This window comes from Mercenaria mercenaria, chromosome 6 (genome assembly GCF_021730395.1).
Source record: "Mercenaria mercenaria strain notata chromosome 6, MADL_Memer_1, whole genome shotgun sequence".
In the NCBI taxonomy this organism is placed as follows: domain Eukaryota; kingdom Metazoa; phylum Mollusca; class Bivalvia; order Venerida; family Veneridae; genus Mercenaria; species Mercenaria mercenaria.
In genome coordinates, this window is record NC_069366.1 from 42663804 (window position 1) to 42690630 (window position 26827).

At 35.7% G+C, this 26827-nt stretch overlaps 1 protein-coding gene across 6 annotated transcripts in view; it reads left to right on the top strand.

Annotated features, from left to right (window-relative positions):
* The first annotated feature begins 268 nt into the window (after positions 1–268).
* The window catches only part of LOC123549149 (protein phosphatase 1 regulatory subunit 16A-like), a 150872-nt gene continuing 124313 nt past the window's right edge, over positions 269–26827 (top strand). For 4 of the 6 annotated variants that reach the window (XM_053546623.1, XM_053546626.1, XM_053546627.1 and 1 more), the window contains exon 1: positions 269–406. The gene's annotated coding sequence lies outside the window, so the exon portion shown is untranslated. Of the gene's footprint in view, positions 407–5812; positions 5936–26827 lie in introns of those variants that run through there. The other 2 variants (XM_053546625.1, XM_053546624.1) reach the window with 2 other exon arrangements.

Below are 26827 nucleotides of genomic sequence, written 5' to 3' on the forward strand. Positions count from 1 at the left end.
TATTTAGACTAAGGTGCTCCTTGTCACACTGGCTAATTACGCAAGTAAATAAACTAGATATATGACAGAAACACACATATATATATATCAAATAATATATTGTGGTGGCATATTGAAAATAAGAAATCTATTTCAGCACAGACAAGATTCTTTTTTCATCTTATGTAAAACTTCACGGATGATTTCACACCTGAGGTTACCTGCAATACACACCTGTCTGTGTATCGTGTCACATGACCTACAATGAACGAAGCGGAACAACAAAGTGTAGCGCCCCCTGCAGGTGTGAACAAGCGACATTTTGTACATTTTTTGACTGGATTTTCTCGAAATTAACTAAATTAAATACGGAATCATGCCATAGATGGATTGATAAATGCGCTTAAATAAAAGGAAATTTAAACAGGTATACAATAATTTTAACACCGGTGCGCATCAGTAGGTTAATACTTACCTATATGCTATAGTTTTCCTTATTTGGTGTATTATTGTTAGTGTTTTTTTTTTGCTAATGTTCACCAAGCCCTTTTCTTTTCCGGTTCAAGAGAAAAAGCAAAATGAATAGTACTGTGGATAATAAATCAACAAATGTGTGATTGTTTATATGTGATCATGCACTCGTAATAATTTACCTGTAATTACAGGTGATTCATTTGAGGTACAAAAGTTTGTGACTTACCTGTGTTTGGTTATGTGTGGGTGGGGGTTCAACTGTTTGTATTAGCATCTGATCAAATGGTGGAAATTAACTACATAGTGGTACCCAGTGAAATCCGCAGAAAAGTGACGTCAAATGCTACAAGGAAATACTGAACATGCAAATTTGGGTAAAAAAAGTTATGGAACAAATGTTTATAGATATATAGGAACTATGATTTGTAATAAAAGATATATTGGAATCAAAATAATTTATAGCAGAACCATGTTTGAACACTATACACTCCGGAACTGGCTAGAGGTTTGGTAAAGGAACCTCTAGACTCGGAGACTAGAGGTCCTGTTATTGATATACTATCTAATAATTGCTAGCAAAAAGCTATAATGATTACAGTTGTCATAAAGTTGCTGTTATTACGTACATTCTGCAAATATTTTATAAATAGCTCTCATTTGGGTTGGGTTTTGACAATGATATCTGTTAGTCACTGTTATTTATTCTAAAAGATAACTGATATATGAATACATTGCGAGTAAAAATTTAATAATGACTAAAATCATATAATTATTATATATATCTTCCAGTCACAAGAATAAACAACACAAATATTTGATAAAAAAAATCAATAAAGCCGCACAATTGTGCTAATTTATTACTATTCTAATATGACTAACAATGCTTTAATCATCACAACGATTAGGTTGATGTTGCGTCAGCATGATATTTATCGTCATGTATGCATCAAGGAATAGCACTTTCAAATTTGATCAGATATTTTGCTTAAAAACATGTTTAAAACAAAATGTCACATATAGCTAGTCCAAATAATAGGATGTTTCGGGACAGCTTGATAATTTTTGACTGTTGCTGCCCAGTCACGTCCAAACTTATTCTGCATATTTCTGTTAGGAAATCCCCAATGAAATCCGTCGGGGAAAGTTTTCTGGTACACGTACAATTGTATTTGTAATGATTACATCCCTGATAATGAATATATGTTGACATTAAAGCAATAAAATTGCCTTGTTGACATTTTTAAATGTATATTTTGTGTTTTGTTTCTGTAATTTAGTGTCATCGGCAGTCTGCTGTGTATTGCAACCGGTGTCGGGTATAGATATCTCCTCGCAACTGATCACATCATATTTCGGAATATTCATTTTCTCTTATAGTCTTATTTAAAATTATGAGTTCTATTCAACCCATTTGAAGTTTCTGCATGAATGTTAATGTTTAATGTATTAGAGCAAGTAAGTCTGACCAGTATTATTAAATGACTTCTTTTTTTTTTTAATGTCTTTGTTTTCCTAACAGTAAAATGCAGAAACGAGTAAGGCTTAGAGGGATGACAGCTATAAAATATCACTATAAACAAAGAAGCGTTGACGACCTACCATTTGGCGCCATACGTGCACCAATAAACAGTTCTATCATATTTTATCTAAATTTTACAATAAAAGAAATATTGGAATGTAAATAATTTATAGCAGAACCATGTTTGAACTCTTATATAATACACTCCGGCGGTTATACGTCATACAAAATAATTTCATTCAGGCTGCACCCTCGTGAAATTATTACGCCCGACGTGTTACCGCCCATCATATATAAATATAGGGTTAAAACATGGTGTTGTTATCAATTATTTCTTTATTAATTTAATAATTTATCGATTCCGCGATCATGTTTTCACCCCGGAATTAAATAATTATGAATATATTTATATTTCCTGTTACAAATGTATTTGCCATTTAGTTAGAATAATGGAACAATTAAAGAGCTAATATACAGGAACAAATGTACACGCATGTATTTGATTTTTGAAATCCTCTCTTGTTTTTGAAAGCTAATTATAGTATCCTCTCTGAAAATATCATTTTTGCTATTTATATTGATTACAGCCTCTAGACAACCCATATTTGGGTTACTGGACCCATAGCCAATGCCAAATATTTAAGGGTTTGGCCATTTTCACCATGTAAGATTCCTGCATGTGTACAGCTGAAATTGTCAGAGCAACAACAGAGCAAAAAGAAGTTAATAAAGTTTACTTTATATCCCCTTAAATAAATTATAAAAGTATCAGTATTTATTTGTAAGACTTGAACATTGTCTTGACAGTGTTCTAGAGGAAAATGCATGGACATTTTTTGTTGCAAGTGTTTGGTATCATATTATGCTCAAATTGAATCAGTGTACATATTCATAAATGGAGGATATGTAAGTGTAAAGAGCTGCACAATAGTTTTCTGAGAAACCATCTTTAAGCTATTTTTAGGTAGTGGACCCATAAATGACAATCGCCAATTCCTGTTTGTTTACTTCAAGTCTGTCCGTGTGTATTTTGGTATTCTCTGGTTATTACGAAAACTAATTTTCTGTAATGGCCTAAGGATGACAAATTGGCATACGGAGGATACATAATCACATGCAAATTGCTGATTGCCATTACGGATCCATTACCTTAACATGAATCACAAGTTCACCGAATTTAAAAAAAAAAAAAAGTCTTGCCGCCATGTTTTCTTCAGTCAGTCTGAAATAAAACAAGTCTTTACCTTATCCGTATTGTATAATATGATCTACCTTATGTAAATACAGTATCTATTTCCGTGCCTCCCTTATAAGTGGTGGGGGCATATAGATTTGGTCTTGTCCATCCGTCCGTGTCCGAAAAGTTTATGACATGCCTAGCTCAAAAAGTATTTCATATAAATTGATGAAACCTTGCACAAATCTTTATCATGATATGAACTTGTGCACCTTCTATTTTTTGTCTGGCTCTGCCTCCTATTTACAGAGTTATGACCCCTGAAATAGTAAATAATGCACATTTTCACCTTGTGATGCACCTAGCTAGAAAGTATTTCATATAAATTTTGATGAAACCTTGCGTGAGTCTTGATCATGATATGAACTTGCGCACCTCCTATATTTCTTCTGGCTCTGCCCCCTATTTCAAGAGTTATGGCCCCTGAAATAGTCAAAAATGCACATTTTCACTTGTGACAGGCCTAGCTCAAAAAGTATTTGATATAAATTGATGAAATCAGAAGTTGCATGAGTCTTTATCATTATATGAACTTGCACACCTCCTATTTTTAGCTCACCTGAGCACAAGGTGCTCAAGGTGAGCGTTTGTGATCGCCCTGTGTCCGTCGTCATCCGTCTGTCCGTTGTCAGCAATTTGACTGTTAACACTCTAGAGGTCACAATTTTGGCCTTATCTTAATGAAACTTGGTCAGAATGTTACCCTTAATAAAATCTTGGACGAGTTCGATACTGGGTCATCTGGGGTCAAAAACTAGGTCACCAGGTCAAATCAAAGGAAAAGCTTGTTAACACTGTAGAGGCCACATTTATGACTTATCTTCATGAAACTTGGTCAGAATGTTAATCATGATGAGCTCAATATCCAGTTTGAATCTGGGTCATGTAGGATCAAAAACTAGGTCACCAGGTCAAATCAAAGGAAAAGCTAGTTAACACTCTAGAGGCCACATTTATGACCATATTTTAATGAAACTTGGTCAGAATGTTCATCTTGATTATCTATAGGTCAAGTTCATATCTGGGTCAGGTGGGGTCAAAAACCAGGTCACTGGGTCAAATCAAAGGAAAAGCTTGTTGACACTCTATATGCCACATTTTTGACTGTATCTTCATGAAACTTTGTCAGAATGTTAATCTTGATGATCTTTAGGTTAGTTTCGAATCTGGGTTATGTGGGGTCAAAATCTAGGTCACTAGGTCAAATCAAAGGAAAAGTTAGTTAACACTTTAGAGGCCACATTTATGACCATATCTTAATGAAACTATCTTGATGATCTTTAGGTCAGGTGAGCGATACAGGGCCTTCATGGCCCTCTTGTTCCATCTGGCTTAGCCAATTACTCTTTTAATGCTGAACAACATCTGGTACCATTTTTCACGTCTTTGGTATGACGCAGCTGGGGATTGAACCCACGACCTCCCGCACTCGAAGCGGACGCTCTACCACATTTTCACCTTGTGATGCACCTAGCTCAAAAAGTATTTGATATAAATTGATGAAACTTTGATTGAGTCTTTATCATGATATAAACATGCGCACCTTCTGTTTTTCATCTGGCTCCACCCCTTATTTTCAAGGTTATGGCCCCTGAAATAGTCAAAAATACACATTTTCACCTAATGACGTGCCTAGCTCATAAAGTACTTGATGCAAATTCATGAAACCTTGCATGATTCTTTATCATGATGTGACCTTGCACACTTGGCATTCTTCTTGAGATTTTAGCACTAATTACAGAGTCACAGCCCTTGAAATAGCCAAAATAGTGGATTTTTGTTTGTGATGCTCATAGCTCAAAAAGAATATGGCCTAGAATAATGAATCCATTGTTGAAGCTACCCCTTTAGACTGCAAACATTTGAATTATTGCCCCGTATTTGTGACAAATATACTAGTGGGGGCATACCCTGTGTCCTACAGACACATTCTAGTTATGAAATAAATTTGAAATATCCTTTGATTAAAATGTCCTTTTAAAAAATTGTTACCGTGTTCCTTCTGCATGATTTTGTAACAATTAGTTTTTGATGGGTAATTTGTAAACATGATTTACTTGGCATACATTGAAAGTTAGCTTTTTTCCTGCCAATAGTGTTTTGTTTTTGCCAAAAGTTTAAATATACTAATGGCCTTAAAATACTGCCTCTGACATAATATAATATTATGATTATAGAATGCTTTCCTTTTTTTTGAAATTTTTCTCACACCGAGGACATTAATTGGCAGCACTCATTTAATTCAATTGTCAGAATATTGACTTGCCACTTGATTGGTAATAAAAACATCGCGAAATAATAATGATAGTAATTTTATAGGAGTCAAAAGCCGGTCTGTTACAGAGTTTTTCTGAGAGATCATATGATATAATTGGATACAGGATATAGACTGACTTTATTCAGTAGAAAATAAAAATATGACTGAAAAATATATTCTATAATTATATTAAAAATCCATGATACGCCTAGTAGTCTGTTAGCATAGGTGCTTATAACACAGACTGTATGGTAGGGGCTAAAACAGTAAATTAGAGAATATATCGTATGTTGTAGTACTTAGCACTTAAGTCTGTTTCCTGTGGTTTTATTCAATATGGTATATAATTAAAGCAGAGATCAGACATTCTCAAGAAACACATTTGAACAAATTTGATTTTTTTTGTCAGTTGTATTTCACAAATAGACAGACTTTAAATAGGGAGTTTTCGAAACATTTTGATCCTCTGGTAGGTCTTTTATTAGCATTACTCTTTATGCACTCTTTTTTAGTTGTCATTTAATGTGTATGTCATAATAATTCTTAATGGAAGTTGGATGACCACATTGATCACATTATAAATATCCAGATTGTGGAAATCAAATGCAACATGTAAGCTGATGGTAACTAAATCCATAGCCTGAAAGGTCTTGTTGTAAACAAATGTCAAATTTTATTCTTTATCCTGTAAATTCATCAAATAAAGGTTTCATATTTGAACTGCTCACTTTTTTTGGCATCTGATAGAGGACAGTATGGTGAATTTATAAAAACTAAAAACAACTAACGTCTAAAAAATGACAATTCACTCCTTAGTGTGACCTTAAAGTATGGACCCACACACATGTATTATGGATGTGTATTGAGCATACAGGCTGGTATGGGTGGCGGTAACTGCCAAAATTAGTAAATATACACAATCCATTCATAAACAAGTCAGTCAGTGCATAGCATTTCAACAGATAAATCGCAGGAACAGTGTAAAATAAGTTTAGAATTTTACGACGGTTTTAGGACATATTTTAAGAGATTCATATGTAAAACTGATCCAGAATCTATATTTATAACAGGGCAAACTTATGAACTGATAGTCGTATTAACCTTTTACAATGCACGTACTCGTGTTTCATTAAACGGCTTCACATTTGGCTGCATGGCATCAAATTTTGATACGCCGCTCCAAATCACACAACACGGTTTCAGTATGCATAAGATGGTGCCAAGCTTTAATGAATCGTTTCATTTTTACTCTGCACGTCCTCATGTTGCGTTAAACGTCTTCACATTGGACTGCACTTGGCATCAAGTTTTTATACACCGCTTTTAATTACACAAAGCGGTTTCAGTATGCATTTGACGGCGTCAAGTTGTAATAAATCATTTCATTTTACACTGCACATACTCATGTTCTGTTAAACGGCTTCACATTGAGCTGCATGGTATTATGTTTTGTTGGATGATTGCAACAAGTTTTTCAACGCATCGTTCCATGTTTTTAACCAGGTTTTCGTTGAAAACCTGAGTTATTAGATTGGGGTAGATGTCGGGCGGGCGGGCAGTGGCGGCGGCGGCGGCATCAAACTGGTGTGTCCGGTCAATAACTTTTGTTTCGGTAAAGATATTTGAATAAAACTTGGTATGTATGTAGCTTATATCAAGACAAAGGCTGGGATTGATTTTGGGGTTTCTGGGGTCAAGGTCAAGCTCACTGTTACTTAAAATAGAAAAGGGTTTCCGGTCAATAACTTTTGTTTCGGTAAAGATATTTGAATAAAACTTGGTATGTATGTAGCTTATATCAAGACAAAGGCTGGGATTGATTTTGGGGTTTCTGGGGTCAAGGTCAAGGTCACTGTTACTTAAAATAGAAAAAGGGTTTCCGGTCAATAACTTAACTTAGGAATGAGCTATCATGATGAAACTTGGTGTATAGAAAACTTATATAAAGTTGTAGCTTGGGATTGATTTTGGGGTTTCTGGGATCAAGGTCAAGGTCATTGTTACTAAAAATAGGGTTAGGGTTAGGGTTAGCATATCTTCTACATGCATGGAGGGATTTTGATGAAAGTTGGCACAATTGTTCACCATCATGAGACGGAGTGTCGTGCGCAAGAACCAGGTCCCTAGGTCTAAGGTCAAGGTCACACTTAGAGGTCAAAGGATACAAGAATGAAAACTTTGTCCGGAGCATATCTTCTTCATGCATAGAGGGATTTTGATGTAACTTACACCATCATGAGACGAAGTGTCTTGCGCAGTTCCCTTCTTTAGAATTACTTCCCTTTGTTGTTACTATAAATAGCTTATATTTTAACTTTTTCATTACTAAACGTAGGGAAAAATCGAGACCACTTTCCTGTAGTACAACATGTATGTTACATCCAATTTTGAGGTGTATTTTGACCAATCTCTACCTGGTAAGGATTTCTGTGTGGACTTACAATTTTTTTTTTTTGTATTTTTTTTTTTTTTTTTTTTTTTTTTAAGATTAAAATTCCCTTAGTTGTTACTATAAATAACTTATTTTTGTAACTTTTTTATAATTGACCGTAGGGAAAAACCAAGACCACTTTTCTGTGGTACAACATAGGGTTTTTACTTTCTAATGTTAGGTGTATTTTAAGGTATCTCTACCTGGTAAGGAGTTTTTTGTGGACTTAGAAAAACAAAAGAATTACAATGATTACTAAACAACCACAAAATTAAAATTACATCTGCAAATACAGGTGCTAGAGTAAAGAAATTTGCTGTGACGGGCGTATATTGTGACATTCTGGCACTCTTGTTTATTCTTATGAAAAGTGTTGAAAACCTGGTTTCGTGGCATTGCCGCGTTTCTTGTTAAATGGATGGAATGAAGTTTTGCATTAAATGGTTTCAAAATACAATGCGTTGAATGCAAATATATTAGACGGGATGGAATTTTAGACTATAGACGGCATTGAAATGCACTGCACTGACTGACTTGTTTATGAATGGATTGTATATTTACTAATTTTGGCGGTTACCGCTGCCCATAGGCTGGTACAGTACTGTTAATGCAACTGCCATGACCACTGGTATCTATAGTTACAAGATAACTGTATCTCATTACATGTGTACAATTTTCCAAAATCATTTTTATTTCATTGGCATACAGATCTGTTGTGTGACAAAGCAGCACAAATTGTTGATTTTCATATTTTAAAGATAGAATATCTGCAGTGATATTTGTTGGTAGAGGTTTAATTTCCTGGTTTGATTCAACCAAAAACCCACGAAAATATGCCCTACAGCTACGAATATTAATTGTATCCATTACAGTAATGTTATTACCTGGAAGGTGTATGAGAGATACATCTTTGCATTTTAAATGCCTTTAAGAGATTATAGTTTGTAAACCTTAATTCTGCATTTTTCATGCAAAACAAATTAAGCTTGAGCACATGTTGTTTGAGGAATTTAACCAAATAACACGACACTAATACTAAAATAGAAGTTACTCTTTCATGCTGTTTGCATATTCTAGCCAAAAGTTAGCATTGAAGGCTTAATGTATCATGTATAATACAAATTAACACATCTAAAACTTACATACTAATTTTACTATTCTGTTTATCTGCAACTGTTTGAGTATATAGAACCATTATACTATTAATTACAGTTCGTTTTCATAAACATCATGTTTGTAAACATTAAAGATTGCATTTTGTAACCTAAACTCAGGTTTCCATATTTTAGTGTGTCTTGTATAAGAAAAACGTGAACTCAAGCTATAACAAAACATAATCAAAAAGTAGAAAGGTCATTTTGTAAGTAGAGAAATTTTGGTTTGAAAACGTGTAAACACATATGACCTAGTAATCGAACTGTAGTGCATTACTTTGATAGAAAGAAAACAACAACAACAGAGAGTAGTGTATGTGGAGGAAGTAAATGTTAAATAACAGTAACTATGATTACATGTACATGCACCAGGTACTTGGTTAAGTTTTCTTACTAATATTGAAAACCAAATTGTTTTCTTGTCAATGTCTTAAAGGTAGTAGATATAACTGGTTATAAGAAATATGGTACAGTAACCTAGTTATTTATTCATTATTAAATTGTGTGTTTTATTGCATTAATAGTGTGTTAAAAGTGATTTGTTTTTATTTTGAATTGTAATTCCAACTTGAAAGGTATTTATGCGTACATGGTTTCAGATTATCATTCTTTGAAAATAATTGATACTGACAGAATCACAGTAATTTTTGGGAGATAACCAACTTCTGACTTTTATTTATATCTTTATGTGTATTTTATTGTTCCTTTTTTGTGAAGTATGCATTAGAAGCAAACGTTTGCCATAAAATTAAGCTTATTAGTTCACTGTCTGGTGAGAACCACAAAAATATAACTATTGGCTTGACTTCCTCCTTCATTAAACATAATTGCTAACTTAAATACTGAGTGGAACAATTTAGAAAGTGATTACCGTAGATACCCATGTATAATGCGCACCCGTGTATAATGCGCACCCCCGATTTTGGCCCAAAATCCTGGGAAAAAAACATTTTTGGTCAATTTTGAGGTGGATGGAAAACGAAAGTAGAGATTACATCGACACCGGTAATAAATTTTATTTCCGCGGCGGAGAGCAGCACCGGTCTCGCGGTACTATCGATTTTTGTTTTCTCGAAAAATAAAACCAGTAAAATATTGTTTTATTTGTTGTTTTACCTTTTTAATTAACTATTTTGAATAAATAAACAGCAGCTGATTCAATATTTCGGAATAGTATCTTTCATAATGACATGAGCTTCTCAATTCAAACCAATAACAAAAGGTGTGATAGTCTTTTTGTCACGATCAAATAGCCAGTAATTACCGGCAGTTAACGTTTCACCTTGTGTCAATTATGTTGTTCACAGTTTGATCTCGGTTAAAGATAATTCTCGATCTTTAATTAGTATCATAATTTTTGTGATTTATTAACATTTCTTTCATCAAAATACTTTTAAATTTATATGAAATTAATTTTGTTTGAAAGAAAAATAAACCATTCGATCTTTTACGGAACGTAACGGCAATCTTAGATTTTAGCGGTGACAGTAAGCGCAGGGAGTAGTTTCCCTTTACCAAAATGGCGAACATTGGTAACAAACTTGTTTTGAAGTTGGAAAATTGTCTATACCTGTGTATTATGTGCACCCACGATTCGGGGGCAAAAAACTGCCCATTATACATGGATATCTACGGTAGACAAAAAACCAACACAAAGTGCCCCCCCCCCCCCCCCCAACCAGCCCCTTCAACCCAGTTCCTTAAGTAATTATGTCTCCCACCATACAGTGGTGTGGGAGACATATTGATTTACTCCTGTCTGTGTCTGTGTGTCTGTCTGTCACAAAGCTTGTCCGCACTCTAAGTCGAACATTTCTCATCCGATCTTCACCAAACTTGAGCAAAATGTGTTTGCCAATAAGTGCTCGGCCAAGTTAAATAACTAGCCAAATCGGCCCAGGCACTTCGGAATTATGGCCCTTGAATTACCAAAAAAACGCTCAGATTTCTTGCGTATTTTTGACCTCAAAGGGACCCCTACACTACTTTTAAAAGTAGTATAGGGGTCCTTTAAGTGTCAAAAAAGCGCATGTGCTCTAAGTAAACAGTATATAAAGACTGACTTACTATGTAGATGATTAGGCAGTTGTGGGAGACATGTGCTTTTCTCAAAAGCATCTCTAGTTTTTCTTATTTTAACTGAAACCCAGTTCATTGTGCACTACTGTGCAGATATTGAATTCCCCTACCTTCCATATAGTGTATGCATATATACATGTACAGTTAGATGTCAGACTGATGTCAGATAATAGTTCAAATTGACTTTCAGTATAGACAGTTTGATCTTCTTCTTGTTGTTATTACTGTTCAAATACTAATGGAACCGTATTTTACACTAGTTAAAACTTAGTGACTGCAGCGGTAAAGAAGGTGTAGAGTAGCAGTGTGCTCCTGACTTTATTGTACAGTACTTGTTAAGCTGCTGTTCTACTGTTAGAAAGATTTTATACTTTAAGTCCTCCCGATAGTTTTGGACAAGTTATGCCATGCTTTCTCAGGTTCTTAGGCAGTGCCTTCATTACTTCCGATGAAATAATTTCTTTCCCCTTGTTTTGATGCAGTGCCACAACCTTCATTGTTAGCTCGACTATACGAAGTATAAGGAGAGCTATCCTACTCGCCCCGGCATCGGCTTCAGCGTCTTTCCGCGTCCCCACCTTGGTTAAAGTTTTGGTGCACTTTCTCTTTTTTCAACTTATCTCTGTAATAACTTGATGGATTTGATTCAAACTTGAAATACTTATTCCTCATCATCATCCACATCATCTAACATAAGGGCCATAACTCTGGCACCAATATTTCATAAATTATCCCCCTTTTTCACTTAGATTTTCAGGTTAAAGTTTTGATGCACTTTCACTCTATCTCTGTTATTACTGAATGGATTTGATTCAAACTTAAAATAGTTGTCCAACATAATCACCCACATTATATGACACAAGGTGTATAACTCTGGCACCATTTTTTCATGATTTATTCCCCCTTTTTTTACTTAGAAATACAGGTTAAAGTTTTGGTGCACTTTCACTCTACCTCTGTTATTACTGAATGGATTTGATTCAAACTTGAAATAGTTGTTCAGCATCATCACCCACATCATATGACACAAGATGCATAACTGTGGCACAATTTTTCTTGAATTATTCCCCTTTTTACTTAGAATTTCAGGTTAGAGTTTTTTTCACTTTCTCTCTATCTCTGTTATTACTAAATTGATCTGATTCAAACTTACACAGTTGTTCAACATCATTACCCTTATCATATGACACAAGGTGCATAACTCTGCAGGGCCCACACTGGGCTGAAAAAAGTTGGAGCCACTTTTTTTTTCGGAAACGGTGGGGAGGGTGCTGGAGAGGTTTCCCTTCCTGCGGCGCGTTGAAATTTTTTTCACTTCCCATAAGCAAATGATGATATTCTAGCTATATAGGGGGACTTTTGAATGAAAGTGGGTATACCTCTAAAGCAAGTTTTGTATCTTAAAATGTTGTTGGATGTTTGAATCAATCCGGCTGAAATATTTTTCCATTACAGCTTCTTTTTGTTGTGGGCCTACTATGTAAATGCATGCTCTGGGGTTGTGTTTTTGGTGTTCTGTACTTCGGAGAAATCTACCCTTACAGTATTATCTTCTGTGTTGGTAAACTTTGGTTAAAACCAATACAGGATTACATTCAGATCCATTCCCTACTTTTTGACTTGACTTGACTTGACTTGACTTTTAAAGACATTAAAAAACATGGCAACACCTTTACTAATTACTTACTAAGATCTGACGGTGGCCACAACATTAAAAAAAAATCATCAAACCGTTCATTATTTGCCGATTTGTTTATTAATTATTTGATCCATGGAAATTAAAGGCATCAGACATTTAATCTGCCGTAATGACAACAAAACAAAACGATTATTCTTACCCGATAATTGGTTGCTAACTGATTGCAAATTGCATCTTCTCGCGTGTCAAGATGTTTATTACACATACACATTGTTAAATGTAAAGTGAACGCAGACTGGGTAGTACTATCTCAAAATAATTTAATTTTATAAGGTAAAATTATCGGAACCAGTCAACTGTTTTTTAACATAATTTCTCGGAGGTTACGATTTAGAACGTCTGAAACAAAATGGCGGTCCAAATTACGATGATTTTTTCATTATCGCCACTCGCGATTTTTCTTCGCCACTTTCATCGCAAATTCGCCAAATGGCTCGAGTGGCGAACGGCAGCGTGGGCCCTGCTCTGGGACCAATTTTTCATGAATTATTTCCCCTTTTCACTTAGAATTTTAGGTCAAAGTTTTGATGCACTTTCACTGTCTCTGTTATTACTGAATGGATTTGATTCAAACTTAAAATAGTTGTTCAACATCATCACCCACACCATATGACGCAAGGTGCATAACTCTGGCATCAATTTTTCATTAATTATTCCCCCTTTTTACTTAGAATTTTAGGTTGTTTTGATGCACTTTCACTCTGTCTCTGTTATTACTGAATGGATTTGATTCAAACTTAAAATAGTTGTTCAACATCATCACCCACACTATATGACACAAGCTGCATAACTCTGGCACCAGTATTTAATGAATTATGCCCCTTTTTGCTTAGGATATACTTATATCGTGTTTTGATACATTTTATCTTTACCTCTCTTATTATTTTAAGTTGATATTTTTGACATAGACTCAGGCTATTGCACAATATCTTCATCCACAATTGGAGTCATTAAACACGCCAGTGACAGCTCTAGTTTCCTCAGATGTGCCCAGTTTCACTATCCAGCATCGAAATAGTCGAGCGCGCTGACTCCTGTGACAGCTCTTGTTTTTATGTCCCTGGCATCTACTGATGCGGGAGGCATATAGTGATTTTCCTGTCCGTTCGTTCGTTCGTCCATACGAGGTTAACCAAATGGGACTGTTTCGTCTAGCATCAATACCCCTTACTAGAATGACTTGATACTAATGCAGATTTAACCTGTGACCATTCCTCATCTGCAGACATCACCTGACCTCAGTTTGACCTTGATCTTGACCTCATTTTGGACTTAGGTTGCTTTATATGGGCCATCTCTTGGTTAACCAAATGGGACCGTTTCGTCTAGCATCAATACCCCTTACAAGAATGAATTGATACTAATGCAGATGTAACCTGTGACTATTCCTCATCTTCAGACATCACCTGACCTCAGTTTGACCTTGACTTTGAACTTGACCTCGTTTTGGACTTAGGTTGCTTTGTATCGACAAGGATGCCACCGGGGGCATCAAGCGTTTATTGAACGCAGCTTCTTGTTCTAAGTAACTGTTGAATATTGCTGTGTTACTTGTACTCAGTTCAGTACTTGTGCTGAAACAGTTTGCCCCCTTGGCTGTAAGGACACTGTGTAGTCTGTTTTTATTAGCTCGACTATTCGAAGAATAGTCTAGCTATTCTACTCACCCTTGCGTCGGGAGTTTTTGCATGCAAGTACATACAGCCATCAATTAAAGGCATATAGCTTTGAAACTTATTTTTTCTTTTTCTATGTCAATTACCAACCTCTCTGGGTCAAGTCCCATAACTCTGACATGTATTTTGAGCAAATTATGTCTCCTTTTGGACTTAGAAAATTTTGGTTAAAGTTTTACATGCAAGTTACTATCTCCAAAACTAATGCAGATATTGATTTGAAACTTCACATGTGTCTTCGGGGTTATAAAACTAGTTGATAGCAGCAGTCCCATAACTCTGACTTTCTTTTGGCCAAATTATGCCCCCTTTTGTACTTAGAAAATTTGGTTAAAGTTTTGCGTGCAAGTACATACAGCTATTTCTAAAAGGCATATAGATTTGAAACTTAACTTTTTCTTTTTCTAGATCAATTACAACCTCACTGGGTCAGACCATAACTCTGACATGTTTTTTGAGCAAAATTATGCCCCCTTTTAGACTTAGAAAATTTTGGTTTAAAGTTTTACATGCAAGTTACTATCTCCAAAACTAATGCAGATATTGATTTGAAACTTCACATGTGTCTTCGGGGTTATAAAAATAGTTGATAGCAGCAAGTCCCATAACTCTGACCTTCATTTTGGCCAAATTATGCCCCCTTTTGGACTTAGCAAATTCTGGTTAAAGTTTTGCGTGCAAGTACATACAGCTATTTCTAAAATACATATAGATTTGAAACTTATTTTTTCTTTTTCTAGATCAATTACTAACCTCACTGGATCAAGTCCCATAACTCTGGCATGTATTTTGGGCAAATTATGCCCCCTTTTGGACTTTGAAAATTCTGGTTAAAGTTTTACATGCAAGTTTCTATCTCCAAAACTAATGCAGATATTGAATTGAAACTTCACATGTGCCTTTGGGGTTATAAAACTAGTTGATAGCAGCAAGTCCCATAACTGATATACATTTTGGTCAAATTATTCCCCCTTTTGAACTTAAAACTCTTTTGATATTTAACCTTTTTGGGTAATATTTTCCTGCTTCTGGGACAATATTTCGAATAGTCGAGCTTGGCTGTCTTACGGACAGCTCTTGTTTTACATAAATTCATTATACTCTATCAGATGGTTTAAAAACCTTTATTAGATAAGGTGTGTGTGTTTGGGTTTGGGTTTAACATTTTTTTCACCAGTTTTTCAGTCACAAAAACGACAGTATCTACTTGTAGCAGTGAGCACAATGCTAAACTTTATAGTGCTGCTTCACAGGAATATCACGCCATAGACATGTGACATGATATCCCAACCAGTTATATTATACTGACACTGTGCTGACCAGTCCTAGCACTATCCTCTTAATGCTGAGTGTCAAGCAAGGAAGCTGCTAGTATCATTTTTTACTTCTTTGGTATGACGTGGCCAGGGATCGAACCCACAACCTCCCGCACTCGAAGTGGGCCCTTTCCCACTATGCTACCGAGACGGTTTATTATACTGAACTGGATTCTGCTACGCTATGTCCGTCTGTCTGTCGGTTCATCGGTCTGTCTGTAGAAGGAATTTGTCCGTGCCTCAGCAGATATTTGCCAGATTTCCATCAAACCTTGTAATTATTATCGGTACCAAGCTTAGTTATGCATGTGCTAAGAGGGTTGCATTTGGATGATTTTTAGCTCGACTATTCAAAGAATATGGAGAGCTATACTATTCATGTCGGTGTCGGTTAAGTTTTTATGAAATGGTAATATCTTGTATACCATCAAAGATATTTACTTCAATCTTGAAACACTTGTTTATTATAACAGTCTGTAGGCAAGAGTACATAACTTTGTCAAGTACTTTGGCTGAATGTGGCCCTTTTTTGACTTGGAAATTGGTTCAGATTTCATACAAGTCCGTGTTTTGTAAAAACTATTTGACATGTTGCTTTGAAACTTGAACACTTGTTAATTATAACAGTCTCTACCTGTAGGCAAGAGTACATAACTCTGTCAAGTATTTTGGGTGAATTATGGCCCATTTTTGGACTTGGAAATTGGTTCAGTTTTTGTACAAGTACATGTTTTGTCAAAACTATTTGACATACGGCTTTGAAACTTTGAACACTTGCTTTATCATCATGATCACCATCTGTAGGCAAGAGTACATCCAGCTGGCTTACGGAAGGCTGGTGGTTCTACCCAGATGCCCGCATGTGATGAAACAATGTACAGAGGGGCACCTGGGGTCTTCCTCCACCATCAAAGCTGGAAAGTCACTGATGACCTATAATTGTGTCGGTGTGACGTTAAACCCAACAAAAAAAAACAAACAGACAAAAAAAATACATATGGAGGCAGACTACATAACTACGACAAGGACTTTGGCTCAGTTATGGCCCTTTTTAGCTCAACTTTTTGAAAAAGTTGTAGAGCTATTGCACTTGCCCCAGCGTCAGCGTCGCCATTGGTTAAAGTGTTTGATAAAGTCAAATATCTCTGTTACTATCAAAGCTATTGACTTGAAACTTAAAATAGTTATTTACTATCAAAGTCTAGACCAGGAGAAACCATCCCCATAACTCTGGTTTGAATTTTGACAGAGTTATGCCCCTTTTTAACTTAGAATTGTTTGGTTAAAGTTTTTGATAAAGTCAAATATCTCTGTTACTATTAAAACTTTTGACTTGAAACTTGAAATAGTTATTTACTATCAAAGTCTACACGAGGAGAAACAATCCCCATAACCCTGATTTGAATTTTGACAGAGTTATGCCCCTTTTTAACTTAGAATTGTTTGGTTAAAGTTTTAAAAAGTCTTTACTGGCAAAGCTTTAATTCAGAGTCAAGCACTGAGATAAGTCGAGTGCGCTGTCTTACAGACAGCTTTTGTCATTGTCTTAAGGTCTGAGGTCCAGTGCCTGTAAAGAAACTGCATTCGTTTCATTAAAGGATGATCTGTAAAAGTGTTCCACAGTTTTCCAGTAAACAAACCAATAGAGCATGTCCTCAAAAATAGTATCATCTTTCTTGCATGATTGGATGGTTACCATTCACAAATGCACAGGCACCCTGCTACTGAGAGTGTTTAATTTTGAGCTGTTCCACTACTCAAGTTCAATGTATAGATAATACCTTTTGAAATGTTTTGTCAATTTAAATTAAAGCTTTAAAGCTTAGAGTGTATAAAGATAGCATGAAAAACAAAACATTATTATCAGTGTCTTCTTCTTTGTGGTATGCAAACAATCACAGAATTCTTGTATTTATTCCTGGAAATATGCCCTACTTTTGTGTCTGAGATATTTGCCATTGTCAGTGTTAATCAGCTGATAAAGTGTAAATAGCTGGAAAATGACATGATAATAACCTGTTGATGTTTCCAGGATGTGAATCTGCAGGGGAATAATGTACTGTTGAGATTACAGATCAGATCACCTTCTTTTAAGTATGCAGTGCTGAGTTTCCTCCCCTGAATGTGTTTTTAACCAGTCATGCAGTTGCCTCCCTTTGCTTTATTTTGAGAATAGACAGCTGTTATTACTGTGGCTTCATCATACAGAATTATGATATATTTCTGCTGTTATTTGTTTTTCTTAGCACTCATTGCCAATCCTCACATATCATTACCAGGCAGCTTCCTTAATCATCTAACATCAGGTGTTCAACATGCATGGAATTACTGAGCTCGTTAGGCTGTACAGTATTACAGGATTGTTTCAAAGACTACTCTCTGAATATTTCAGACATGTTTTTAATTTATATCTGATAGTGTCTTTTATGGAGTAAATATAATTGAAGAGTAATCCAGCAAGATTTATAACATGTTGCAAGGTTAGAAAAAAAAGAAAATAATGTATGCCTTTAGTGAAAGAAGGGAATAGCATGTTTCAGAATTACTCTACATCTTAAGCACTCCTTGGAACTATGATAAAAATGTATCTTTGAATAAGACTTTTTACTAGAATTAGTGTATGCCATACAGAAGTTTATGAATAGGTTGATAGAAGAGAGAATCTCAAAAAAAATATCTTGAGCATAAGGGCTGGACTTTGGGATCAGATTGCAAAATGTTTGGTACTGGAGTTTCATTCATTTTTTTTTAGAAATATGTAGACATTTAAATGAATATTTTCAAAGCTCTTCTGTTTGATAAAATTAGGTATGGTTTCTACACTCTCTTCTATTTTGCATTTGTTCATTAGTTATGGTTGCATACAATATCCAGTATTTTCCTTTTCAGTTTTCCTGGCCAGAAATAATTTGTGTCAAAACCATTTTATGTTCTACATGCTTCGTGGTTAGTTTGTATATAGTGTAAATTCATTTATCCTGTAATTTAAATAAGATGGAATGAGGAGACATGCCTTTTTTTCAATGTAGGGATAATACACGTTTTTTTGTGTATTAACGTCTGCAGAAGCCCGCGGGATTGTTTGTGACCGAGACCGAAGGTCAAACATATCCCAAGGGCTTCTGCAGGCGTTAATACACAAAACAAACGTGTATTGTCGCTATTCTTGCATGAAAAAAACATTACACGACGACTAAATGCATTGTTTTCATATGTGATGACTTGACGATTCCAGTACATTTTTTATTTACCATTCTTGTTGTTCTTGGAAACGGTAAACATGTTTTAAATATATATAACCGGGGCACACATAACAACAACACTACTAAAAGTGTGATTTGAAGGTTTTTGAGCATCTTATTTTTATTTTTAGTTATTACAAACGTAATATTACACATAATTTTGCATATAACTTAAAAATTTGATAAACAGGAACACAATTATTTTAAGAATAACAACTTTACATTCGAATTATTTTAAGTACGAACAAACAGAGTACGGATGAGTACGAAGCTAGTGACTAGCTTTCGAGGTTTATTATATGAAATTGTGCGAACAGTCAGGTGAAAACAAACCGACTGATACTAACAAAAATCATTAATATAATACCTAAAAACGGGCGATAGCACAAGTTACACGCGATACTTATTTATTCACAGTTATTTACAATAACTGAACAGACGCTTTGTAAAGGGAGTAAACTCTAAGAGAAGCTAGTGCGTACATTGATGGGGGCAGTACGTTTGGGGTTGGAAACTGATACAGCTAAACATACTATGGATTACATTGTATCTATAATGCTACAAGAAGAGGTTATTATGGAAGAAACAAGATGCAGATGCCAAATATCAGTCTGCGCAGAAATACATACATACGTCCCTGGCAAAGCATTTCAAAAATAAAAATCATGTAGTAACAGCACGTGAATTGCCTTGTTTGCACACGATTTTTCTCCCGTTTATACATGGGCGGATCCAGTGAAAAAAGTAGTTTTTATGCAAGAATAGCAATTTCAACTTTTAGTATAATTTGCTTTTATTGTAAAAGTCAATTCTATAATTAAGAGGAGGTTTGTAACTGCTGGTATGTGAATGGTTTTATTAAGCTGGTGATATAAGTTCCTTTCTCTCTTTCACAGACTCTTGTTTATTATAAAGAGAAGGTTGATATTTAGGATGGAATATGTGATAAGGTAAACCCTCCTGATACACTAAGACAGACAGTTCCTGATGATTTCTGTCAGGACATGTCATTTAAGTTAGATTGCACTGCTTTGATATTTATTGGAAAACTTGAAATTTTGCATATTTGTCAGCAAAAAAGTAGGCATGGCCTTCCTAGTTATTCATCCATGAAATAATACATGTAAATGATCTAACATTAAAGAAGATCATGGCTGAAAACTCAATGTCAGGGTTCCATAGGCAAGTCAAAGATTTTTACTTACTTTGACCTGGCTAAAACATCGACATGTAAGCAATTTTGTGATGAGATGGTGTATTGTTCACCAGACTAGGGCCTTGTCGCTCAGATGTTTGTATTTTATGTCAAAGACATCAAGGAATTTTATAAAATCATTTTTAAAATAAATATCTTCAGGACCATTACTTCTAGGACAATAACACGCATTTTTGTCCATGCTGTAACTTTGACATACATTGCCCATCTTTGAATTATTCCAACACATTGTGCAATGTTGGTTTTCATTGGCTTTAACACTTAGTGACTTACATGTAGTTACATAATTTCTGGCTTTGTTCAGTTTGCATGTGGTTTTTGCAAATTTTATACATGCATAAAATCCAGACAAGAGAAGTCAGTCATGCACTCAAGAAAAGTAAAATGCAATTGAAAATGTTAACATGTTGATATTGCATGAGGTTTTCTATGTGTTATACTTGGCAAATTCACCATTCCAAAATAACTTTAATTGTTATTTTTTATATGGATTTTGGATATGAATAAAGGTCAGTAACGATTTTAATGAAAAAAACTTAATTTTTTTGAGAAGTTGGGCAATTTTGTAGAAATGGGGGCCACAAGTTTGTTATTGACTTTTACATTCATTAACATTAGGTACATGTATTTGTAAATTCTAATGGATTCAGTATTTACATAAAAGACAACATCGGCTTCACCTGCACATGTGATTCGGGCATGCTTTGAGTATCACAAATTCTAAAAGAAACCACCATGTTTGAAATAAGAGCTTGTGATGCAAGATTAGACATTAATTTGCATTTTGACACATATATTTTAAATAAAAATAGACTTGCATAGGTCTATGAATACCCAACATTGTCTATGGTTGAAAATATATGACAGACTAAACAAAAGGTAATTACAAAGCTAGCATTTTTATTTATAAATATAAGTTTCTAACTTATGGTACGTTCTATGACCAAATACAAGTTTTACCTATAATTATGTCTCCCACCACACAGTGGTGTGGGAGACATATTAATTTACTCGTGTGTGTGTGTGTGTGTGTGCGTCTGTCCGTCCGTACTCTAAGTCGAACATTTCTCATTGATCTTCATCAAACTTTAACAAAATGTGTTTGCCAAAAAGTCCTCGGCAGAGTTTGATAACTAGCCAAATCGATCCAGACACTTTGGAATTATGGCCCTTATAACTTGTTTTTGATAATCAAAGCACTGAAAGTCAGATAAGGCAGTTGAAGTCTTGGTGCATGATTGACTCATATACTTCTATTCAAATGATTAGGCAGTTGTGGGAGATATGCACTTTTCTCAAACGCAGCTCTAGTTTATGCTCGTTTTTGGCAGTTTTTCATTAGAATTTGCCAAAATCAGTCTACAGTCATGATTTCAAAAATTCTTTGAAATAATCACGGATGTCCTGTAAATCTGTTGTGGTTTCTCAAAAACAAGGGCAGATCCATAGGGGAACTTACCAGGAATGCACAATCTTACAGGCATATATTTTCAGGTCGACTATTTATCATTTTTCAAATAGAATAGTTTTTGTAATAACCCTTTCGTTGGCATCCACAACAGTGTCACAAAAGGTTAAAGTTTTACATGTAAACAGGTTTCTCAGAAACTGCTAGGCCAAATGCTTTCAAACTTCACACAAGTCTTTGGTATCATTAAACATCCTCTCTGGACCAGTTAAATAACTCTAGTTTTTATTTTGTTAAAATTATCAGGGGTGTAAAAATTCCACTTGCCCGCTTGCATTGGCAAGTTAAAGTGAGGATAGGATGAGTGGAACTCGCTGTATACTTAACTGACCGGGCGAGGGCAAAAATGTTTCTAAAGCTTTTGTATGTAAACTAGTATTAGCTGGAATGGCTTCAAATTGTCAAGCGCGCTGTCATTAGACAGCTCTTGTTACAGACTAAAGTTAGGACATCATTTGTTCAACAAAATGAAATTTTTTGGCTCACAAAACATGATATCAGTATTATTTATTACTGCTGAAGAGGAGGGATGGGATGACCTTGGAACTTAAAAGATGTCATTTAAATCAAGTTGCTTTTCTTAAACTTACAAGTTCTGACTTGATATTTGAAATATTTCAGCCCTATATTTGTATATTTTCGAACAATTTTTTCCAAGGGGGCATTTCCTCTCTGCTAGAAATTCTGCATCCCCTTTAAACCAAAATCCTGGATCTGAAAAAGACTGTTTATTTCCAGACATGATGAAGTGATAGATCATAGTGTTTGCTAGAAATGGTGTCTTTGACTTTGTTTTTAGCCCACCATCATCAGATGGTGGGCTATTAAAATCACTCTGCGTCCGTGGTCCGTCCGTCCGTCATTCTGTCCGTCCGTCCGTCCGTCCGTCCGTTAACAATTTCTCGTTATCGCATCTCCTCAGAAACTACTGGGGGGATTTTGACCAAACTTTGTCAGAATGATGTATTGGTACCCTAGTTGTGTCCCCCTGAAAATCAGACTGGTTCAACAATTTATGAGTGAGTTATGGCCCTTTGTTTATTTCTATAATTTATATAGATTTATATAGGGAAAAACTTTGAAAACCTTCTTGTCCAAAACCACAGAGCCTAGGGCTTTGATATTTGGTATGAAGCATCATCTAGTGGTCCTCTACCAAGATGATTCAAATTATTTCTCTGGGGTCAAATATGGCCCCGCCCTGGGGGTCACATGGTTTATATAGACTTATATAGGGAAAAACTTTGAATAACCTCTTGTCCAAAACCACAGGGCCTAGGGCTTTGATATTTTGCATGTGACATCATCTAGTGGTCTTCAACTAAGATTATTCAAATTATACCCCTAGGGTCAAATATGGCCCCGCCCTGGGGGGCATATGGTTTACATAGACTTATATAGGGAAAAACTTTGAAAATCTTCTTGTCCAAACCACAAAGCCTAGGGCTTTGATACTTGTAATGTAGCATCATCTAGTGGTTCTCTACCAAGTTTGTTCAAATTATCCTCCTAGGGTTAAATATGGCCCCGCCCCGGGGGGTCACATGGTTCGTATAGACTTATATAGGGAAAAGCTTTTAAAATGTTCTTGTCAGTAACTACAACATTCAAACTTGGACCACATGTATATTTTTGAGTGGCAAGATGAACCTTGACATGAGTTGACCTTGATTTTGACCTAGTGACCTACTTTCACATTTCTGTAGCTACAGCCTTCAAATTTGGACCACATGCATAATTTTGTGCACTGGAAAAAACTTTGACCTTTATTTTGACCTAGTGACCTACTTTCACATTTTGAAGGTACAGGCATCAAATTTGGACCATATGCATAGTTTCATGTTTCAAATGAAATTTGACATTGATTTTGACCTAGTGACCTACTTTCACATTTCTCAAGCTACAGCCTTCAAATTTGACTACATGCATAGTTTTGTGTACCGAAAAAACTTTGACCTTGACATGACCTAGTGACCTACTTTCACATTTTTGAAGGTACAGGCTTCAAATTTGGACCACATGCATAGTTTTGTATTCTGAAATAAAATTTGACCTTGATTTTGACCTAGTGACCTACTTTTACATTTCTCAAGCTACAGCCTTCAAATTTGGACCACTTGCAGAGTTTTGTGTACTGAAATGACCTTTGACCTTTACATTGACCTAGTGACCTACTTTCACATTTTTAAGGTACAGGCTTCAAATTTGGACCACATGCATAGTTTTGTATACGAAATAAAATTTGACCTTGATTTTGACTAGTGACCTACTTTTACATTTCTCAAGCTACAGCCTTCAAATTTGGACCACATGCATAGTTTTGTATACCGAAACAAACTTTGACCTTTACATTGACCTAGTGACCTACTTTCACATTTTTGAAGGTACAGGCTTCAAATTTGGACCACATGCATAGATTTGTGTTGTGTAAGGAAATGAAATTTGACCTTGAGCTAGTCAATAAGTCTTGAAATTTGGAACACTCAAAAATGGCACATTGGTGGGCGCCAAGATCACTCTGTGATCTCTTGTTGTGATTCCAATAGTAAAAACATGATTTATGCATGCAAAAGAAAATTGCCATGAAATTGTTAACTGATAACGGCCTTGTGGGACAGACAACGCGACAGGCGATTCCGGTTTAAAGATCTAGTGGCACTTGGCAGCGGTTGAATACACTATCAGGCTAATGGCGTCTTTATTAGGTTAAGGGATGACTTGAATAATAAGAAACTCAAAGCCTGAAGGCATGTCACACTGGACATGTGATAACAGCCTGGTGAGAACCCTGAACCGTGTCATAGTGCAAATATGTTTGTTTTGCTATGTATGCAATACCATTGTAACAATTTTTGACTATTTCATAATTTGATTGACTTGATTCCTTTTAAAGTAGAGGTCTCTTATTGAGACATAAATTCATTTTACTGTCAGATCGACGAATAGTGGAGTGCGCTGTCTTACGGACATGTCTTGTTATCAGTCCTATACCAAAACACTTATTATAGTTCCCATACACTTGAATATATGTAAAGCTATTTTGTATGTTGACCTAGCTTTTGTTAACTCTTGATTTTTAGCTCAGGTGAGCCAAAGGCTCAAGGTGAGCTTTTGAGAGCCAAAGGCTCATGGTGAGCTTTTGTGATCACATGATGTCCTTCATTCATCGTCCCTCGTCCGTCCGTCAACATTTTCTAAAAACATCTTCTTGAAAACAGCTGGACAGATTTACACCAAACTTCATGGGAATGATCCTTGGATGCCCCACTTTCAAAGTTTTCCAAAAAATTGAATTCCACACAGAACTCTGGTTGCCATAGCAACTGAAAGGAAAAACTTAAAAAATCTTGTCCAAAAGCGCAAGGCGTAGAGCCTTGCTATTGGCATGTGACATCATCTAATGGTCCTCTATGAAGATTGTTCAAATTATGCCCCTGGGGTGAAAAGAGCCCCCCCCCCCCCACCCTTTGGGTCCCAAGTTTTACATAGACTTATATAGGAAAAAACTTTTAAAATCTTCTTGTCTGAAACTGCAAGGCCTAGGCTTTTGATATTTGGTATGTTGCATTGCCTAATGGTCCTCTACCAAGATTATTCAAATTGTGCCCCTGAGTTAAAAAGAGGCCCCATCCAGGGGGTCTCAAGTTTTACATAGACTTACATAGGAAAACGCTTTAAAAATCTTCTTGGCCTAGGCTTTTGATATTTGATATGTTGCATTGCCTAGTGGTCCTCTACCAAGATTATTCAAATTATGCCCGTGTTGAAAAGAGGCCCCACCCAGGGGTTCTCAAGTTTTACATAGACTTATATAGGAAAACACTTTAAAAATCTTCTTGTCTGAAACTGCAAGGCCTAGGCTTTTAATATTTGGTATGTAGCATTGCCTAGTGGTCCTCTATCAAAAGAATTCAAATTATGCCCCTGGGGTGAAAAGAGGCCCTGTCCTGGGGGTCCCAAGTTTTACATAGACATAGGAAAACAAATTAAAAATCTTCTTGTATGAATGTTCAAGGCCTATATTTGGTATGTAGCATTGCCTAGTGGATCTCTAACAAGAATGTTCAGATTATGGCGCTGGGGTGAAAAGAGGCCCCGCCCTGGGGGTCACTTGTTATGAGAGTTATGTTGGAAAAAATACTTAAAAAATTATCAGATCATATTTCCTAGACTGTTTAATTATATTTACCTGATGACCCCAAGTGATTAGGGGGTCACCTGACTGTGACCTTGACCTACTGACCTACTTTCTTGTTTTTTAAGATACAGCCTTGAAACTTGGATGACATGTACAGTTTTGGACACCGATCTTAAAACTGACTTTCAGTGACTATGAATGAGACCTACTGACATACTTTCTTAATATTTTTGCATCAGTTTGACATTTGAAAATGTAGCTCATATTAATCAGTTGAGGGATCCAGGGTCCTCATGACCCTCTTGTTCCACTTTTGGTTTGTGTGTTCTAAAATAGCACAGAGATCTGGTCTCAATTTAGTAAATTTTTACACATATTTATGCCTCCCAACGGGGAGGCATCTAGTAGTTAGACCAGCTGTCTGTCCGTCCATCTGTTTCTGATTGATAACTGAAGAACACTTAGGCCTACAGGCATCAAACTTCATAGGTTGATTTCCTGCGGGAATTAGAGGACCTTTATTGCTTTTTTGGGTAAGTACATCAAAGGTTTGACCTTGAGACTGAAAACGGTTTCCGATTGATAACTGAAGAATGTTTTTGCCTACAGTCGTCAAACTTCATAGGATGATAATCTTCGTTCAGTAGATGAACCCTGCTGTTTTTGTCACATCTATATTAAAACATTGGGTCATGAAACATAATAGGAATATTATTCAGCATGTGAAGTTGTGCACCTGAGATTTTGTTCAGGATTTCTATTGGTCAGACCAGAGTAATATGACCATTGATTGTCAAAGACATGCATAAAGGTCATAAAAGTTCCTGTTGCATGTGTCTCAGAAACTATTTGACTTAGAGTCGTAAAACTTTAAAGGATTGTTATATAACATGTGAATTTAGTTGCGCACCTTGGGTTCTGTTTGGGTTTTCACTTAGCCAG